Below are 16,068 nucleotides of genomic sequence, written 5' to 3' on the forward strand. Positions count from 1 at the left end.
TTTCATCCCATCGAGTACGAGGTCTGCGCAAGGGCCGCTTGTGGTTTCTTGGTATCCAGTTGGCGAGTCAATATCTTTATCAGATGTCTTTTGTTCATGCCCTATGCCCTGCCTATATTCCTTCTTTTTGCCTCATGGATTATTACATTGACCATGTTGCATGCTTCAGTTCTTTGACATGGATCTGTGGTTTATCATGCTCTATACCATCAATGGCTTTAGTGTAATCTCATACAAAGCACAGGCTGATTTTCTTTGGAAATTATTTGCTGTGAGTCATTAGTTAACATCTGCTTGCAACATGATCCCTAATCTCTCTTCCTTTCCTAGTTGGCATTTTTTTACTCCAGATAATTTGATACAAATCTTTGTTGTGAAATTTTGAGCATCACTTTGCTTACAGGTATAGAAAAAAATCAGTGTTCCTGTGGTTCCTGTACTTCTTGGGGTCTGAAATGTATATTGGCCCTTCCCGATCTATGAGACATTGTTTTGAATTTCCCTATTATGACAGATTTTAGTTAGAACTAGGGTCAAATCTGAAGAAGTTACAAAGACAGGGGTTTGTGGTGCCTCCTTTTTCTGCCGTAGTTGCCAGTGTTAGTTGTAGCGCCATTGCCTCTGAGAGATGCCCTGACAGTGTTTCCCCCTCACTACTAATGTTGACCAGTTGTGGTTTGGCAAATTTAGATTGGCAAAAGCCTACCTGACAAAGGAGAACTTACCATTAGCATATCCCATTGCCTTGCAGCAGCGCATAATCCTATTACCATGGAAAGGTAGCTCCATAGTGAAAATTACGTCCTAACTACAGTAGAGTCTCACTTATCCAACATAAACGGGCCGGCAGAACGTTGGATAAGCAAATATGTTGGATAATAAGGAGGGATTAAGGAAAAGCCTATTACACATCAAATTAGGTTATGATTTTACAAATTAAGCACCAAAACATCATGTTTAACAACAATTTTGACAGAAAAAGTAGTTCAATACGCAGTAATGCTATGTAGTAATTACTGTATTTATGAATTTAGCACCAAAATATCACAATGTATTGAAAACATTGACTACAAAAATATGTTGGATAACCCAGATAAGCGAGTGTTAGATAAGTGAGACTCTACTGTACATATCAAACACAATCCTGCTGTAAAGAGGAAAGCCCATTCAGAGTTTAATGTTTCCCTTCCCTTGCTGTGGGTTTGTTTTGCTTTGCTTTACCACAATGACCTTTATGGAGAAAAGATGAAGGCAGCCTCAGGTGAAAAAGAAATAGACACATTTCATCTGCCGTTAGCCTTAGTGATCTTTGAACTCGGTTGTTTTTTTCCTTCCCTTTCTGAACCTGTTTCCCTGGACCATTTCTTCTTGCTGGAAATGAGAGACTATCCAACGGCAGAACCGGAAGGCAGAGGACAACAAGTTTTGTTTGGCGTTGTGTTTCCAAAGCACAACATTCATTTCCACTTAGCAGAGAGCTCCTCGCTGTTGCGTTCTAAGAAGAAAAAAATCCTAGCAGACAAAACAAACTTTCATAGGGCGCTCTTGGCCTTAAGCCTCACATTTAAGCATCTAAGCCTTGGGTTTTTATTTTTCAAAAATCACCTTGTCTATCTATCTGTGCGTGTGCCGGTGTGTGCATGCCCCATTATCGGCCCATCACTTCCCCGGCTATCTCTAACATAGGAGTCAAGGGGTTTTGGAGCACACGGAAACACGAAAAGAGAGATTTCCAAGAGAGCAGGAGATTGGGCCGGGGTCATACGAAAGGGTAATTATTGTTAAATGTCAGGTTAACTCGGAAGGCCTCGGCTCATCCAACTGAGAACAGATTAGTCCAGATGGAGACATTTTCCACACGGTTCTGCCTAGCCAATCAGAGTCGGCTGGGATTATCCAAATACCTTCTCTCATCTACTTGTTCATAGAAAGGTCATCCTCTGCTCATTTCTTCTCTTTTAAGATGTACTTTTTATTCTTTCTCTCTTACCTTTTTTTCCCCTATTTGTAGCGGCCAGATGCAGCCAAGCAGGGCTCTTTTATCTCCAAATTAAATATTCAACATGGAGAGAAGAACTACAGGTTGTTTGTTTTTTTGTTTTTTTTGGAGTATCGGCTTCATTCATTTTCAAGAGTACTTTAATCTTTAATTTTTAATATATATATATATATATAAGAAAGACCTGCATATAATTACCCAGTTTTTCCCTTTCTTTATATCAGCTCATCCCTGTCGGAGTTGGATGGAGACAGACTAATTCTACACCAAATGAGAATCTGGCCCTGTTTAATGCACCAAGCAGTTGCCGTGTAGTAGAATGATTCCCTCTCCTTTTGATTGTTTTGTGCATCTTTTAAATGGAAAAGAAGGAAGGAAAGCAATTTGATTCTTCTTCTCCCCCCCCCCCCCCCCCCAATGTACATCACCATTCAAAAATGGCTGTTTATGTTTCCTGTGTTTAAAAGTGTACACGCTTCCTTCTGCGTGGGCACACACGCACACACGCACCCCAACTTAAAACAATAAGGAAAAAGTTTTAGAAGGAAAAGAAAAAGAAAAAAGAAATGCTTTAAGTCAGCCCTAGAGTGCTATAAAAACTAATCGGTTTTTATATACAGCTCTTTTTCCCAGACAGCTTAAATAAGTACACACATAAAACCTAGCGATAAAATGAACAGAAGTGAAAGAAAAATCACACTGGAAACACCATCCGCCAAGATCACTCTTCAAATCCCCTAAACGTTTCCCTGAGTTCTGAATTATTGCCATTTAGAACTACAGTTCCACACCTATCTGAAAGGGCTTTATTGGAGACACTAGCAAGAAAATAATCTATGAAATTTCAAAGATAGTGTGAAAAAGAATGGGTTGGAAAGACAGTATCCATAAGGCATTCATTGCAAGGATTTTGCTTCTATTCTGTCTTTTTATATGTCAATATTCCTATCTTCCCTCTCAAAATACTCCCAATACTTCCTTATATCCAAATATTCCCAGATGTGTTCTTACATTGTATTCCCTTGCCAGCTATTGTGGATTAAGACCAGATAGGGAGACCATTTACTGGGAATCAAAGATGCAGAATAGATATTTTCCAATGTTTGTTATTGTTATGATGATGACGGGCTTTGGCATTTATATAGTAGCTATGGCCTACAAACCGCACATTCCTGTACATAGGAAGATACACTATCAGAAAGAAGATTGGAATTATTTTCATTGGAATTATTGTAAATAATGTATAGAACATTGATTCTATAGAGTCTCACTTATCCAAGCTAAATGGGCCGGCAGAAGCTTGGATAAGCGAATATCTTGGATAATAAGGAGGGATTAAGGAAAAGCCTATTAAACATCAAATTAGGTTATGATTTTACAAATTAAGCACCAAATCTTCATGTTATACAACAAATTTGACAGAAAAAGTAGTTCAATACGCAGGAATGCTATGTAGTAATTTGTCAGAACCCTGCTACTAGAGCCTGTATGTGGCTCTGAGTTTCAGGGTCACTGACATTGATAAGACACCTGCGTCTCAGGACTCGGAGAAGAAACGGCTGCTGGACTTGGCGGGGAATTTGCGCGGGGTTTTACTGAGCGGGAAGAGACTTTTCAAATGAGGGGGAGGGTATATAAAGGATGGTTGGCCGGAGTCTCCCATTCTTGGCTTTTCTGATGTTTATGTTTCCTGCAGTAAAGTTTCTGGTGATATCACAGAGAGTCTCGTGTGTTCATTCAGGAGCGGCTGTGGTGAGCTGACATTAAGCCAAGAATACAGACACCATCCCGCCGTAGCGGTGAGGTGTAACATGCAAGTGGAGGATGAAGAGCTCTTGGGCGCAAGAGGAGGAAGGTCGGGAAGGGCCACTCCCGAGCCGGACGCTGAGTTCCACCAGCTGGCAGCCCTGGCGTCATCCACCGCTTATGCCCAGCCAAATGGGGTAACCCAGAGGCGTGGAGTGGTGCGGGGAGACAGCACCGGAGGAGAGGAAGGTTCACCTTCCCCAGGCCCACAAAGGATGGTGTTTCTGGAGGAGAGGATGTCGGCGATGGAGACCACCCTGGCAGTAATGTCGAGGGCGATGGAGCGCCTGGCGTTTTTGGCGGAGCCAGAGAGAGGAAGGGAACTTCGGGCTGGCTCAATGTGGGACGTGAGCGTGGGAAGCAGCCAGGGCTTTGCAGACCTCCCAGCACCGAAGGGAAGGGAAATGCGAAAGGAGCCCGGCGCCCGGCCCAAGACCCAAACGAGCCTGACGCGGGTGGAGGAGAGTGACGACGAAGGGGAAAAGCCTCTGAGAATCCCGGCTACGCTCCCAGCTGAGACCCTAGTGCCCCTGGCGAATGCCGGGCGTGGCACAGGGCCAAGAGAAACAGCAGCGGGGCCCACTGGTCCGCAAGGGGGCTTGCGACGGGCGGAGAATTGGGGATTGCCACCACAGGGACCCCTACCGAGACGAGAGGAACTAAGGATCGAGTTTGGGGGAGAGTCCTCTGAACTGGATTTTTTCCTTACCACGGTGAGGGGCTATATGGAGGACAATGCTCACACTTTTAGAACGGAATCCAGCCGGATACGGGCCATTGGTGCAGTGTTGAAGAGGGGAGCGGCTAGCTGGTACGTTCAGCTGCACGCGCGGCGCGACCCATGTCTGGGGTCAGTCCGACGCTTTATGGGGGCCCTGGAGACCCGTTTCCGAGATCCATTGGAGCAGATCCGGGCGAGGGAGAAGTTGAGGACCGTCTCCCAGGGGCAGAGGTCGGTATCTGAGTATGCAGAGGAATTCCAATGCCTCGCCGAAAAGGTGCCGGAATGGTCTGCAGTGACAAAGATGGAACTCTTCAAAGAGGGGCTCAGGCGGGAGATCCTCTCCTGGGCGGTGCATCGTGATGAGCCTGACACACTGCGCGGATGGATTCAGCTGGCGGGGCGCGTCGAGACATCGCTGGCCCAGGCGAGGAGGCACCGAGGAGCGCTACAGCAACGGCCGCAGATGAAAGAGGGGAGCCGGAAGGAGGGATCAGCCCCAGCCGGGAGGAGAGCAGAGCCGACAGGGAACGTGAGCGCCAGCAGGAGTGGCTGCTTTGTGTGCGGCCGGTTGGGCCACAGAGCTGCCGAGTGCTGGCAGAGAAAAGGGGAAAGCGGAGGCCAGCCCAAACCAAGAGCCGTGGCAGGAAAACGCGCCGAGGAAGAAACACCGATGAGGCACCATTCGGGGGGGTTGGTAAGTCAGGACAAAGCTATGATAGTGGTCCCCATTCAGCTTGAAAATGGCAGCAAACAAGCAACCTGCAAAGCGTTTGTGGATTGTGGATGTTCCAGGAACATCATCTCCCCTGAATTAGCTGAGGGATTAGGATGCGAAAGAACGAACCTAGAATCCCCAATAGCATTTTCGCAGTTGGACGGATCCACAGCATCAGGATCGTTAGCTAGGTACAGTGCCGAAGATGTAAAGTGTAAGATAGGGAGTTGGGAAGGAAAGGTGTCATTTGTGATATCACAAATAGCCAGCTATAATGTTATACTAGGCATGCCGTGGCTGGGGCAGGCCAACCCGCAAATCAACTGGGAGGATAAGAGCATGATTTTCGGGATGAGTTTGGAAGAAGGGAGCCAGGAAGTTGAGAGGGAGCCGGGGAAAAGGGGGGAGGAAGACTCTATCAGAATAGCAGAACTGGCAGATAAATTACCCCCGGAGTATCGGGATTTTGTGGACGTGTTTGACGAGAAGGAAGCAGACAATTTCCCACCGAAGCGGAGAGTTGAAGTGAAAATAGAGCTAGTCCCAGGAGCAGAGCTTCCCAAGGCAAAGATATACCCGATGTCGGCTAGGGAAAAGGAGGAACTGAGAAAGTACATTGATAAAAACCTAGCGAGGGGTTTCATAGAACCTTCGAACTCCCCTTTAGGGGCACCTGTGTTGTTTAGGCGGAAAAAAGACCAAACGCTGAGGCTCTGCATTGACTACAGGGGCCTGAATGCAATCAGTACTGTAAATAAATACCCTCTACCCTTAGTGAAGGACTTGATCGCCCAGTTATCGGAGGGACAGATATTCACTAAATTGGATTTAATTGAGGCTTACCATAAATTGCAGATCAAACCAGAGGACAGGTGGAAGACGGCCTTCTCCTGCGCCTTCGGATTATTCAATTATTGTGTGCTCCCATTCGGTTTATGCGGGGGAGGGGCCGCGTTCATGCAATTAATCAACGAAGTGTTGCATCCATTATTGTACAAGGGAGTCTTTATTTTTTTAGATGACATATTGATAATGTCTCGGACCAAGGAGCAACACGTAGAACTAGTCAGGGAAGTCCTACAAAAGTTGAGGGAAGCGAAGCTGTATGCGAAGCTTGCCAAGTGCGAGTTCAATAAAGACCAGATAGACTTTCTGGGGTATAGGATTTCCTCCCAGGGAGTGGCGATGGACCCTGCGAAGGTGGAAGACGTAAGGGGGTGGGAAGCCCCCAGAACACGGAAGCAGCTGCAATCCTTCCTGGGGTTCGCAAACTTCTATAGAACGTTTATCAAGGACTTTGCGCGCCTCACTTTGCCGTTAACGGATTTGTTAAAGACTAAAGGCAGGGGAGAAACAGCCAAAGTGAAGGCCCCAGGGGCCAAACTGACCTGGACAATAGAATGCCAGGAAGCTTTCGAAGCCCTAAAAAAGCGTTTTACTGAGGAGCCTGTCCTACAGCACCCTGATATGTCTAAGGCCTTTGTACTACATTGCGATGCGTCAGACCGGGCATATGGGGCAGTTCTGCTGCAGAAAGACGAGGGGGGGAACCTGAAGCCATGTGGCTATCTGTCGAAAAAGTTTAGCGATACAGAAAAAAACTGGCCGATTTGGGAGAGAGAAGCCTTAGCGATTCTGAAAGCACTAGAGTGCTGGAGACACTTTCTGGAAGGAAGTGGAACACCGTTTGAGGTGTGGACTGATCATAGAAATTTACAGTATCTGAGATCCCCTCGTAAACTATCAGCGAAGCAGATTAGATGGGCCCAATATTTCAGCCGTTTTGATTTCAGACTCAAGTTCTTCCAGGGGAAACACAACATACTCGCTGACGCTCTCTCTCGGATGCCTCAGCACGGGGGAGGAATTCAGGAATCTGAGGGGAGCCTTTTCCTAGATAAGCAATGGGGCCTGGCAGTACTGACTCGAGCACAAGCAGCCAAAGAAAACAAACGTACTGCCATTTCCACGGGGTGAGGAGAAATATGGGAGGAAGAGTTGAAGCGAGCATATGGAATGGACAAATGGTTACAAACGAACAAAGAACAGGGAGAACTGTGTGGGGATTTGGTGTTTGTTAATAAGAAATTGTATATTCCTGAATGTTTAAGACAAGAAATGTTAAGGAAATGCCACGATAACAAGGGTGCAGGTCATCTAGGCCCCACCAGGACTATTAAACTGTTGGCCAAACAATGCTGGTGGCCAGGAATGAGGAAAGACGCCAGGGGGTACGTCACGCAGTGTGAATTATGTGCAGAGGGCAAGACACCACCTGGGAAGCCCCAGGGGCTATTGCAAAAGGTGGTGGAGCCCATGAGGCCATGGGAATGCGTGGCAATGGATTTTGTAGGCGAACTACCCCCCAGCAGAGGCCACAGATACATTTGGACAATATTGGACCTATTCTCAAAACAGGCACACTTTGTGGCCCTGCCAAAACTCCCCTTGGCTGAAAAGCTCGCTGATTTGTATGTGAAGCATGTATATCGCCTACATGGGTGCCCCGACAAAATAATTAGCGACCGGGGAGTCCAATTCACTGCAAAATTTTGGGGAAAATTCTTACAGCTGTTAGGAGCGGAAAGGAATCTGAGCTCGGCTTTTCATCCCGCGACCAACGGGGGGGTCGAACGTACCCAACAGACACTGTGCCAATTCTTGAGGATGTACACCAATTATAGACAGGACGATTGGGCGGACCTTCTTCCGTTTGCTGAGATGGCTTTTAACGGGGCCGTACATTCGGCCACAGGTCGTGCCCCATTCGAAATAGTATACGGACAGGAGGTGGCACCTTTCCCCAGGCTACCCGAGTGGAAGGAAGGAGAGGGCCAGACCGACAAGGAATGGCCGGCCAAAATTAAGCAAGGGTGGCAGACCGTGGTGGAGGCATTGAGGGAAACACAAAAGAAGTACAAGCTCTTTGCAGATCGTAGGCGCCGAGAGGGGGACAAATTGGGCGAAGGAGATCTGGTTTGGCTGAGCACAAAAAACCTGAAATTGGGGTTCCCATCTAAGAAATTGGCTCCACGCTATATAGGGCCGTTCAGGGTAGCGAAAAGAATAAACGAAGTGACCTATGAGCTGAGGCTACCCAAGGACCTAGGAAAGGTACACCCGGTATTCCATTGCAGCCTGTTAAAAAAGTATAAAGGAACTCTGGACAGCGGAGAACAATAGTTGTGTTTAATCTTTTCCTTCCAGGACGAAGGGGAGGAGGACGCCATGTCAGAACCCTGCTACTAGAGCCTGTATGTGGCTCTGAGTTTCAGGGTCACTGACATTGATAAGACACCTGCGTCTCAGGACTCGGAGAAGAAACGGCTGCTGGACTTGGCGGGGAATTTGCGCGGGGTTTTACTGAGCGGGAAGAGACTTTTCAAATGAGGGGGAGGGTATATAAAGGATGGTTGGCCGGAGTCTCCCATTCTTGGCTTTTCTGATGTTTATGTTTCCTGCAGTAAAGTTTCTGGTGATATCACAGAGAGTCTCGTGTGTTCATTCAGGAGCGGCTGTGGTGAGCTGACAGTAATTACTGTATTTACAAATTTAGCACCAAAATATCACAATATATTGAAAACATTGACGACAAAAATGGCTTGGATTATCCAGGGGATTGGATAAGCGAGGCTTGGATAAGTGAGACTCTACTGTATATAATACAGGGTAACTGCAATTAAAAGCTTAGTGGTGTTAAAAGGCAAAGGTAAAGGTTTCCCTCTGACATTAAGTCTAGTAGTGTCCAACTCTGCGGGTTGGTGCTCATCTCCATTTCTAAGCTGAAGAGCTGGTGTTGTCCATAGACACCTCCAAGGTCTTGTGGCCGGCATGACTGCATGGAGCATTGTTACCTTCTCGCTGGAGCGGTACCTATTGATCTACTCACATTTGCATGTTTTCGAACTGCTAGGTTGTCAGAAGCTGGGGCTAACAGTGGGAGCTCACCCCACTCCTAGGATTCGAACCGCCGACCTTTCAGTCAGCAAGTTCAGCAGCTCAGCGGTTTAACCCACTGCACCACCAGGGGCTCCTTAGTAGTGTTACCAACTCTTATTTATGAGGTCTATCACATGCATGGGCAAACTTCGCCCCTCCAGGTGTTTTGGACTTCAACTCACACAATTCCTAACAGCCGCTGTTAGGAATTGTGGGAGTTGAAGTCCAAAACACCTGGAAGGGCGAAGTTTGTCCATGCCTAGTCTAGCACCTATAGGACCCGAATTGCAAAAGCATGAAATGTTTGGTTGTGATAGATATTGCTTTGCTGTTGGCTGGACATTTACTTTCAGAATGTTCAGTCAAAAGTTCAATTATAAATATCACAAAGAGGCAGAAATAAATCAAATGAATTAAAGGGATATAACTGCATTCAGAACAAAAAGGCAATTAAACATATATGAAAGTTATAAAGGTTCTGTGAAAGAAAGATGAAGCTCAACCATTCCCCTTTTGTTGTTTTTTTCTCCCCTCCATCATCTACTTACAAAAATAGGAAAAAATATATCTATGGGGAGGACATGTCATTGAGAGAAAATATCTCTTAAAACCGGAGGGGAGAAGATTCTCTGGGGTTATGCAAACAAGACTCCAAAGAGAACCGTTGAACTAAGCTTTATTGCCCTGACTCCCAAGTTATAGTCTTTTAACCAAATTTAACATTAATTTATGAGCAGGCTAATTTGATAGAGGAAAGCATTTGAGCAAACTGACCTTTCTTGCAAAAACAAAAATTGCTGGTACCATCTGATTTCACTTCATGGGAAACTGAATTTTCTCAGAAAACTTTTTAAAGAAAGGGTGCTGCAAACTCTCTCTCTTTTTTTTGGAACTTAAAAATACACTTACGTAGAAGTCATTTTGATAGGTAAATCGTTGCAATTTCTCCTCCCCTTGAGTCTTTTTTCCAGGTAGTATTGTTACATCACGTATTTACCAAGCCTATTCCTGTGAATTTCTCTGTTAGCTTGTTTCGATTTTTGGGACCTAAGTGCAGAATTGTGTGCTGAATGTAATTTCTATTATTTATTTATTTGCTATATTTATCTCCCACTCTCTCTCACCCCACAGGGAACTCAGAGCGGCTTACAACATGGCAATATTCAATCTCTTTTGAAGACAGTGGTCCTCTTGCACCTCATATATTCACCAGGGTTTCTCAAAAATGATGGCAAGTGATTAAGTGTTGTTCCTTCAATATTGCCATATAAACCACTGAGCTGCTAAATATGCTGACCGTAAGGTTAGCAGATCGAATCCAGGGAGTGGGGTGAGCTCCCCCTGCTTCTGCTAATCTAGCAGTTCAAAAATATGCAAATATGAGTAGATCAATAGGTACCACTCTGGCGAGAAGGTAACGGCGCTCCATGCAGTCATGCCTGCCACATGACCTTGGAGGTGTCTAGGGGCAATGCCGGCTCTTCGGCTTTGAAATGGAGATAAGCACCAACCAACAGAGTCGGACACAACTAGACTTAATGTCAGGGGAATACCTTTACCTAAGTTAATCTTCATGTTAGTCTAAACTGAAGATACGATGCAGTTTCAAACTGCATTATATGACAGTGTTGGTGAAGTTTGACCAATTCAAATTGGGGTGAACAGTTGAATTTATATCAAGGTATTTTTCCGGTTTGTGAGGTTCTTCACTTTTGCAATGGCATGTACCAAATCCATTCCCTATTGCTACTCCTGACTAAAGTATCACCACTGAATTACAGAGATTTCCCTCCTTTCAGCTTCATTGTTCAATTGTTGATTCAATGACTCTAGTTAGAATTCCAGATGTATTTCAATAATACCTAAAACAGGATGATACATGGCAGGAGATTGGACTGGATGGTCCTTGAAGGCTCTCCCAACTCTATGATTCTTTGTTTTATGTTATTTTCATGATAGCTGAACACTGTCAAACTCATGTAAGCATTGTGGGAGTTCTGTAGTTTTAAACCTGCAGAAATTGTCATCTCTCTTCTACCATAGATTTCCATGGAAAGTCATGTTATCTAAATTACCTGGATGGAGCTCCCTGAGGTATGATGATATCTCACGCCTTTAACTGCTATCTTTTCATGTAACTTTGGCCTTCATCCATCTCAAAATGAGACAGTAGGCGAGTCCCTTTAACCAAAGCCTGTATCATAAACCTTGCAATTTTCTACTGTCATGCTCAGGCAATTTCAACACATTTAAATTAGAAAGGACCATCCTAATTTTGCTTCATAGCCAGTGTAATTGTTGTAAGATATAATTATCTCTCTCAGGCTTTTGAGATTGAAAGAGTGAGTTGGGGGTTGGGGTATGCGTAGAGGGGGCAGAAGGAGGAAGGAACGAAGGGAAAGGGATGATCAAAGTATCCTCTACGGCTGTTTTAATTCCATTTCAGAAATGGTTCTCCGTAGTGACCTACAGACCTTCTCCCCCAAATCAATGGTTGCTAGTTTTAGTCTTTTGTTATCATTTGGAGCACCTACAGCATTTCATATGATTGTGTCTACCTATTGGAAGTGAAGCAGATGAACACGTAAGAAGCTGCAAGGAGGTTTCATCTCTACACATTTCCAGCAATGACCACGTTCAAGTCTGGTTTCCAGAGTTTCTGACAAATGGATTCATTGATGAGAGAGTCCCATACCAGCGATAAGGATTGCTGTTGTGTTGCCTTCAAGTCTAAAGTTTAGGTTAAGAGTCAGGTAAATTCCCTGGAGGGCCGCATCCAGCCCGTGGGCCTTAGTTTGGGGATTTTTGGTCTATAGGATGCTCAATGGAAATTCATGGAAAATGGGGAAATCTTTGAGACGGTCACACATTGGTAGGTTAAAATTATTTCTTGCAATGCAAACATGCCACCATGAGAGGCCTTTGAATCATTCTTCAAGCAGCTCCAAGAGATCTAGACCACCTAGCAAGTGATTTCTCTATAATCCTTGTCAACTAAAATAGTACAAGAAAAGAAAACATGGAGGAAGTGGGAAAGACAAGATGCATTCCTAACAACTATGGTGACTTATATCACAGGCCACCCATGGATGTTAGAGCCAATGAATCATATTAACAGGCATATTTACTATGTTCTGTCTAAGGACTCTTTGGTGTCCAGATAAGAGTTGAAGGGCACAAGAGAGTTATTTGACCGCTCCCTCCAGTTCCTGACCTGATTTTCATTGAGATAAGAAGGGAAAGAGCACATCAGGCATTCTTGTCTTGCTCCTATTAACTTCTTCTCCTTATGTATTGCTAAATTGCTCAGAATAATTTACAATGCGATCACTTTTAAATAGAGAAGAAGAAAGTTCACTGGTTCTGGGTCATGATAGACCTATTCGTCTATGTAATTCCAATCTGGCCAGTTCTACATCTGTGAAATCACAAATTCTTGTTTTCTGGTTTATTTAAATGCATAAAAATAATACAGGTTAGCATCCAATATTATCCAAAATATCCAAAATATTTCAAAGTCAAAATCGTGGACATGGCAGCCTGAGATAACAACACCTTGGCTTTCTGATGGTTCAGTTTATACAAACATTGTTCCGTGCACACATTATTTTTTAAAAATGTGTATAATATAAAACGACCCAAGTTCATGAATTTTACACACATACAATATTCAGAGTAGTGTGGGGAAAAGGACCAACATGACAACAGTTTGTGTGAAAAGGATCTTGGAGTCCTCGTGGACAACAAATTAAACATGAGCCAACAATGTGATGCTGCGGCTAAAAAAGCCAATGGGATTTTGGCCTGCATAAATAAGAGTGTGTCTAAATCCAGGGAAGTCATGCTACCCCTCTATTCTGTCTTGGTCAGGCCACACCTGGAATACTGTTTCCAATTCTGGGCACCGCAATTGAAAGGAGATGTTGACAAGCTGGAATATGTCCAGAGGAGGGCAACTAAAATGATCAAGGGTCTGGAGAACAAGCCCTATGAGGAGCAGCTGAAAGAGCTTGGCATGTTTAGCCTGCAGAAGAGAAGGCTGAGAGGAGACATGATAGCCATGTACAAATATGTGAGGGGAAGTCATAGGGAGGAGGGAGCACACTTGTCTTCTGCTGCCCTGCAGACTAGGACACGGAACAATGGCTTCAAACTACAGGAAAGGAGATTCCACCTGAACATCAGGAAGAACTTCCTCACTGTGAGAGCTGTTTGGCAGTGGAACTCTATCCCCCGGACTGTGGTGGAGGCTCCTTCTTTGGAGGCTTTTAAGCAGAGGCTGGATGGCCATTTGTCGGGGGTGCTATGAATGTGATTTTCCTGCTACTTGGCAGAATGGGGTTGGACTGGATGGCCCATGAGGTCTCTTCCAACTCTCTGATTCTATGAATCTATGAAATGCGTTTATTTTGCTTTAAAGTAAATAAGCATTTTGAGATTTCATCAGAAAGGAGTTCTAATAATTCTGGGTTTGCTATAGATTTCTCATCATAGTCTCCGTGCCTCGTTGTCCCCCCCCCCCTTTTCAGTCACATCATTGTAGGAAGATGCACGTCCATCCATGCAGAAGAACCACAACCTGTGAGAAAGTGATTGCAGTCATTTTCTTAAGAATATGTGTGAATTCACTCCAGGCCCATCTCTTCGCTGATGTCTTCAGGCGAAGGCAGCATCATGCTACGAAGCGAATGTGGAGATTCTATTCATAAACAAGGGAATGGTGCATTAATAAGGAATATTCAGCAAGAAGAGGGATCAAGGGAAGGTTTTACACACCCGACACCCCTGGCTCAACAAATAAGGGGCTGGAAGCATGCATTTAAGGTAACATCAATCAATGAGTGTTATTGTCCCGGCAAATAAATGCTACAACAAATCAATACCATAAAGCAAGGCAGGGATTCCAACCTGGCATGAAAGGGAGATGAAATGAACAAATTCATAAAGAGACAACTACCCTTTTTCAAAACTCTCTAGAAATGTTTAGGTATTTTCACTATATTCTAATAGCATATACAAAGTAAACTAACACTACAATAAAAGGAAAAGAAAGGCAATGAGAAAAAAAAGTCAAAAAGGACCAAATACAGAACTCGATGGTGCAGTGTGTTAAAGCGCTGAGCTGCTGAACTTGTGGACCAAAAGGTTGGCGGTTCAAATCCGGAGAGTGGGGTGAGCTGTTAGCCCCAGCTTCTCCCAACCTAGCAGTTTGAAAACATGCAAATGTGAGTAGATCAATAGGTACTGCTCTGGTGGGAAGGTAACGGCACTCCATGCAGTCATGCCTATGGCCACATGACCCTGGAGGTGTCTAGGGACAACGCCGGCTCTTCGGCTTAGAAAAGGAGATGAGCACCAACCCCCAGATTCAGATACGACTGGACTTAACATCAGGGGAAAACCTTTACCTTACCTACAGAACCTCCATAACCCAAACAGTAATCTACTTTTCAATTAACTCCACAACTAAACTGTTGGGGTGTTGTGTGACCTCCTATCCCAGAAACCAAAGACATTGTTATAAAACTACATTAAACATCTCATTACTCTTTAACTAAAGTTTAAATGTCTGCCTATCAACGTCAATAAAGCTATATCTTCAAACCTTGCAAGCGTTGTTATTCCTTCTTCTCTATACAGGAAAAAATGATTGCCAATCTTAAAATATTGTAAAATATCCAAACTCTTCTCTCTCATCAAAATAGAAAATATTTCCTTTTTGTCACTTCAAAAATCTTTAAAATCCATTCTTTTTCAGTTGGAAGATTCGTATTCTTCCACTTCTGGCCATTAGGCATGTCCGATTGATGAAAAAAATGTTTCAATTCTCGTTTCTAAAGTAGGGGGCGCTGGCGCTTCAATATAGAAAGTATTTCCGATTTTTTTCACCCAAAAATTTCAGATATTTCCGAAAATTCGTAATGATGCTAAATGTTTCTAAAATGGTGGACGCACGTGCGCAATCGCCCCCCCCCCCCCAAATAAAAAAGGGAACTGGGGCGGGGGGGGGACTTTTACAGGGCTCTCCCGCCCTCATTGCTTGAGCTATCCTCATCAAATTTGCAATGCCCTTGCAAGTTGTGCAAAGATACTTTGAAAACTAGAAATTCCCTTGCTATATTTGTAAGCAAGAAGGACACTGGAAATCAATGGTATCTCTGGCTATGTAATCCCACAAGCCTCAACCCAATGCCTCCAATTAGAAATGGACCAGTGACCACCACGCCAAGCAATGCCATGGCAAGAAGTGCAAAGATACTTTGAAAACTAGAAATTCCCTTGCTAAGAGGAAACACCAGCAACAAAACCCTAACCCTTTCTCCAAACCCCTCTGTGGGAACAGCCAGACTGGGCCCCTTCACCCTCTCTCTCCCTCAAGAGGCTTGCTTGCTCTCCGTTTGCAGACCACCACCCTCTCCGCGCAAAGCCCAGCCCAGAATGGCTACACAACAGGCTTTTATGGCAATCTTCCACGTGGACGCAGAGGACCCTAGCCCCCACCTTTGCATCCATCGTGATCCTTCTGATTGGCTGGGGAGTGGCAGCCGAGTTAGGCTGCGCTAAGCTCCCATTCAAGGTAGGTTGCAGAAACAAAAAAAATTTTCAAAATATTTTTTAAAATATATTAAAAAAAATTTGGGGAAAAAATTAACGAAACATTAAGAGACAATTAGAGAATGGGCCAACTATGTTTCGAATTACATTGCTGGTTGCGCTGTGAGACAATGTCTCGGAATGCATATCAAAAAGCGAGAACAATCCGAAATAATTCCGATATACGATTCAAAACGATTTTTTGGACATGTCTACTGGCCATACATTAATCTTGCTGTCCAAATTACATAATGCAACACCTTTGAGTCACCTTGGATGTCCCATGCCATT

General features: G+C 44.4%; 1 long non-coding RNA gene across 2 annotated transcripts in view; it reads left to right on the forward strand.

Annotated features, from left to right (window-relative positions):
• The window catches only part of LOC134293948 (uncharacterized), a 60,196-nt gene extending 45,080 nt beyond the window's left edge, over positions 1-15,116 (forward strand). The window contains exon 3 of one of the 2 annotated variants that reach the window (XR_010000907.1): positions 10,315-15,116. This is a non-coding gene — a long non-coding RNA (uncharacterized LOC134293948). Of the gene's footprint in view, positions 1-8,451; positions 9,337-10,314 lie in introns of those variants that run through there. The other variant, XR_010000906.1, reaches the window with a different exon arrangement.
• The last annotated feature ends 952 nt before the right edge of the window (positions 15,117-16,068 follow it).

This window comes from Anolis carolinensis, unplaced genomic scaffold, assembly GCF_035594765.1.
Source record: "Anolis carolinensis isolate JA03-04 unplaced genomic scaffold, rAnoCar3.1.pri scaffold_11, whole genome shotgun sequence".
In the NCBI taxonomy this organism is placed as follows: domain Eukaryota; kingdom Metazoa; phylum Chordata; class Lepidosauria; order Squamata; family Dactyloidae; genus Anolis; species Anolis carolinensis.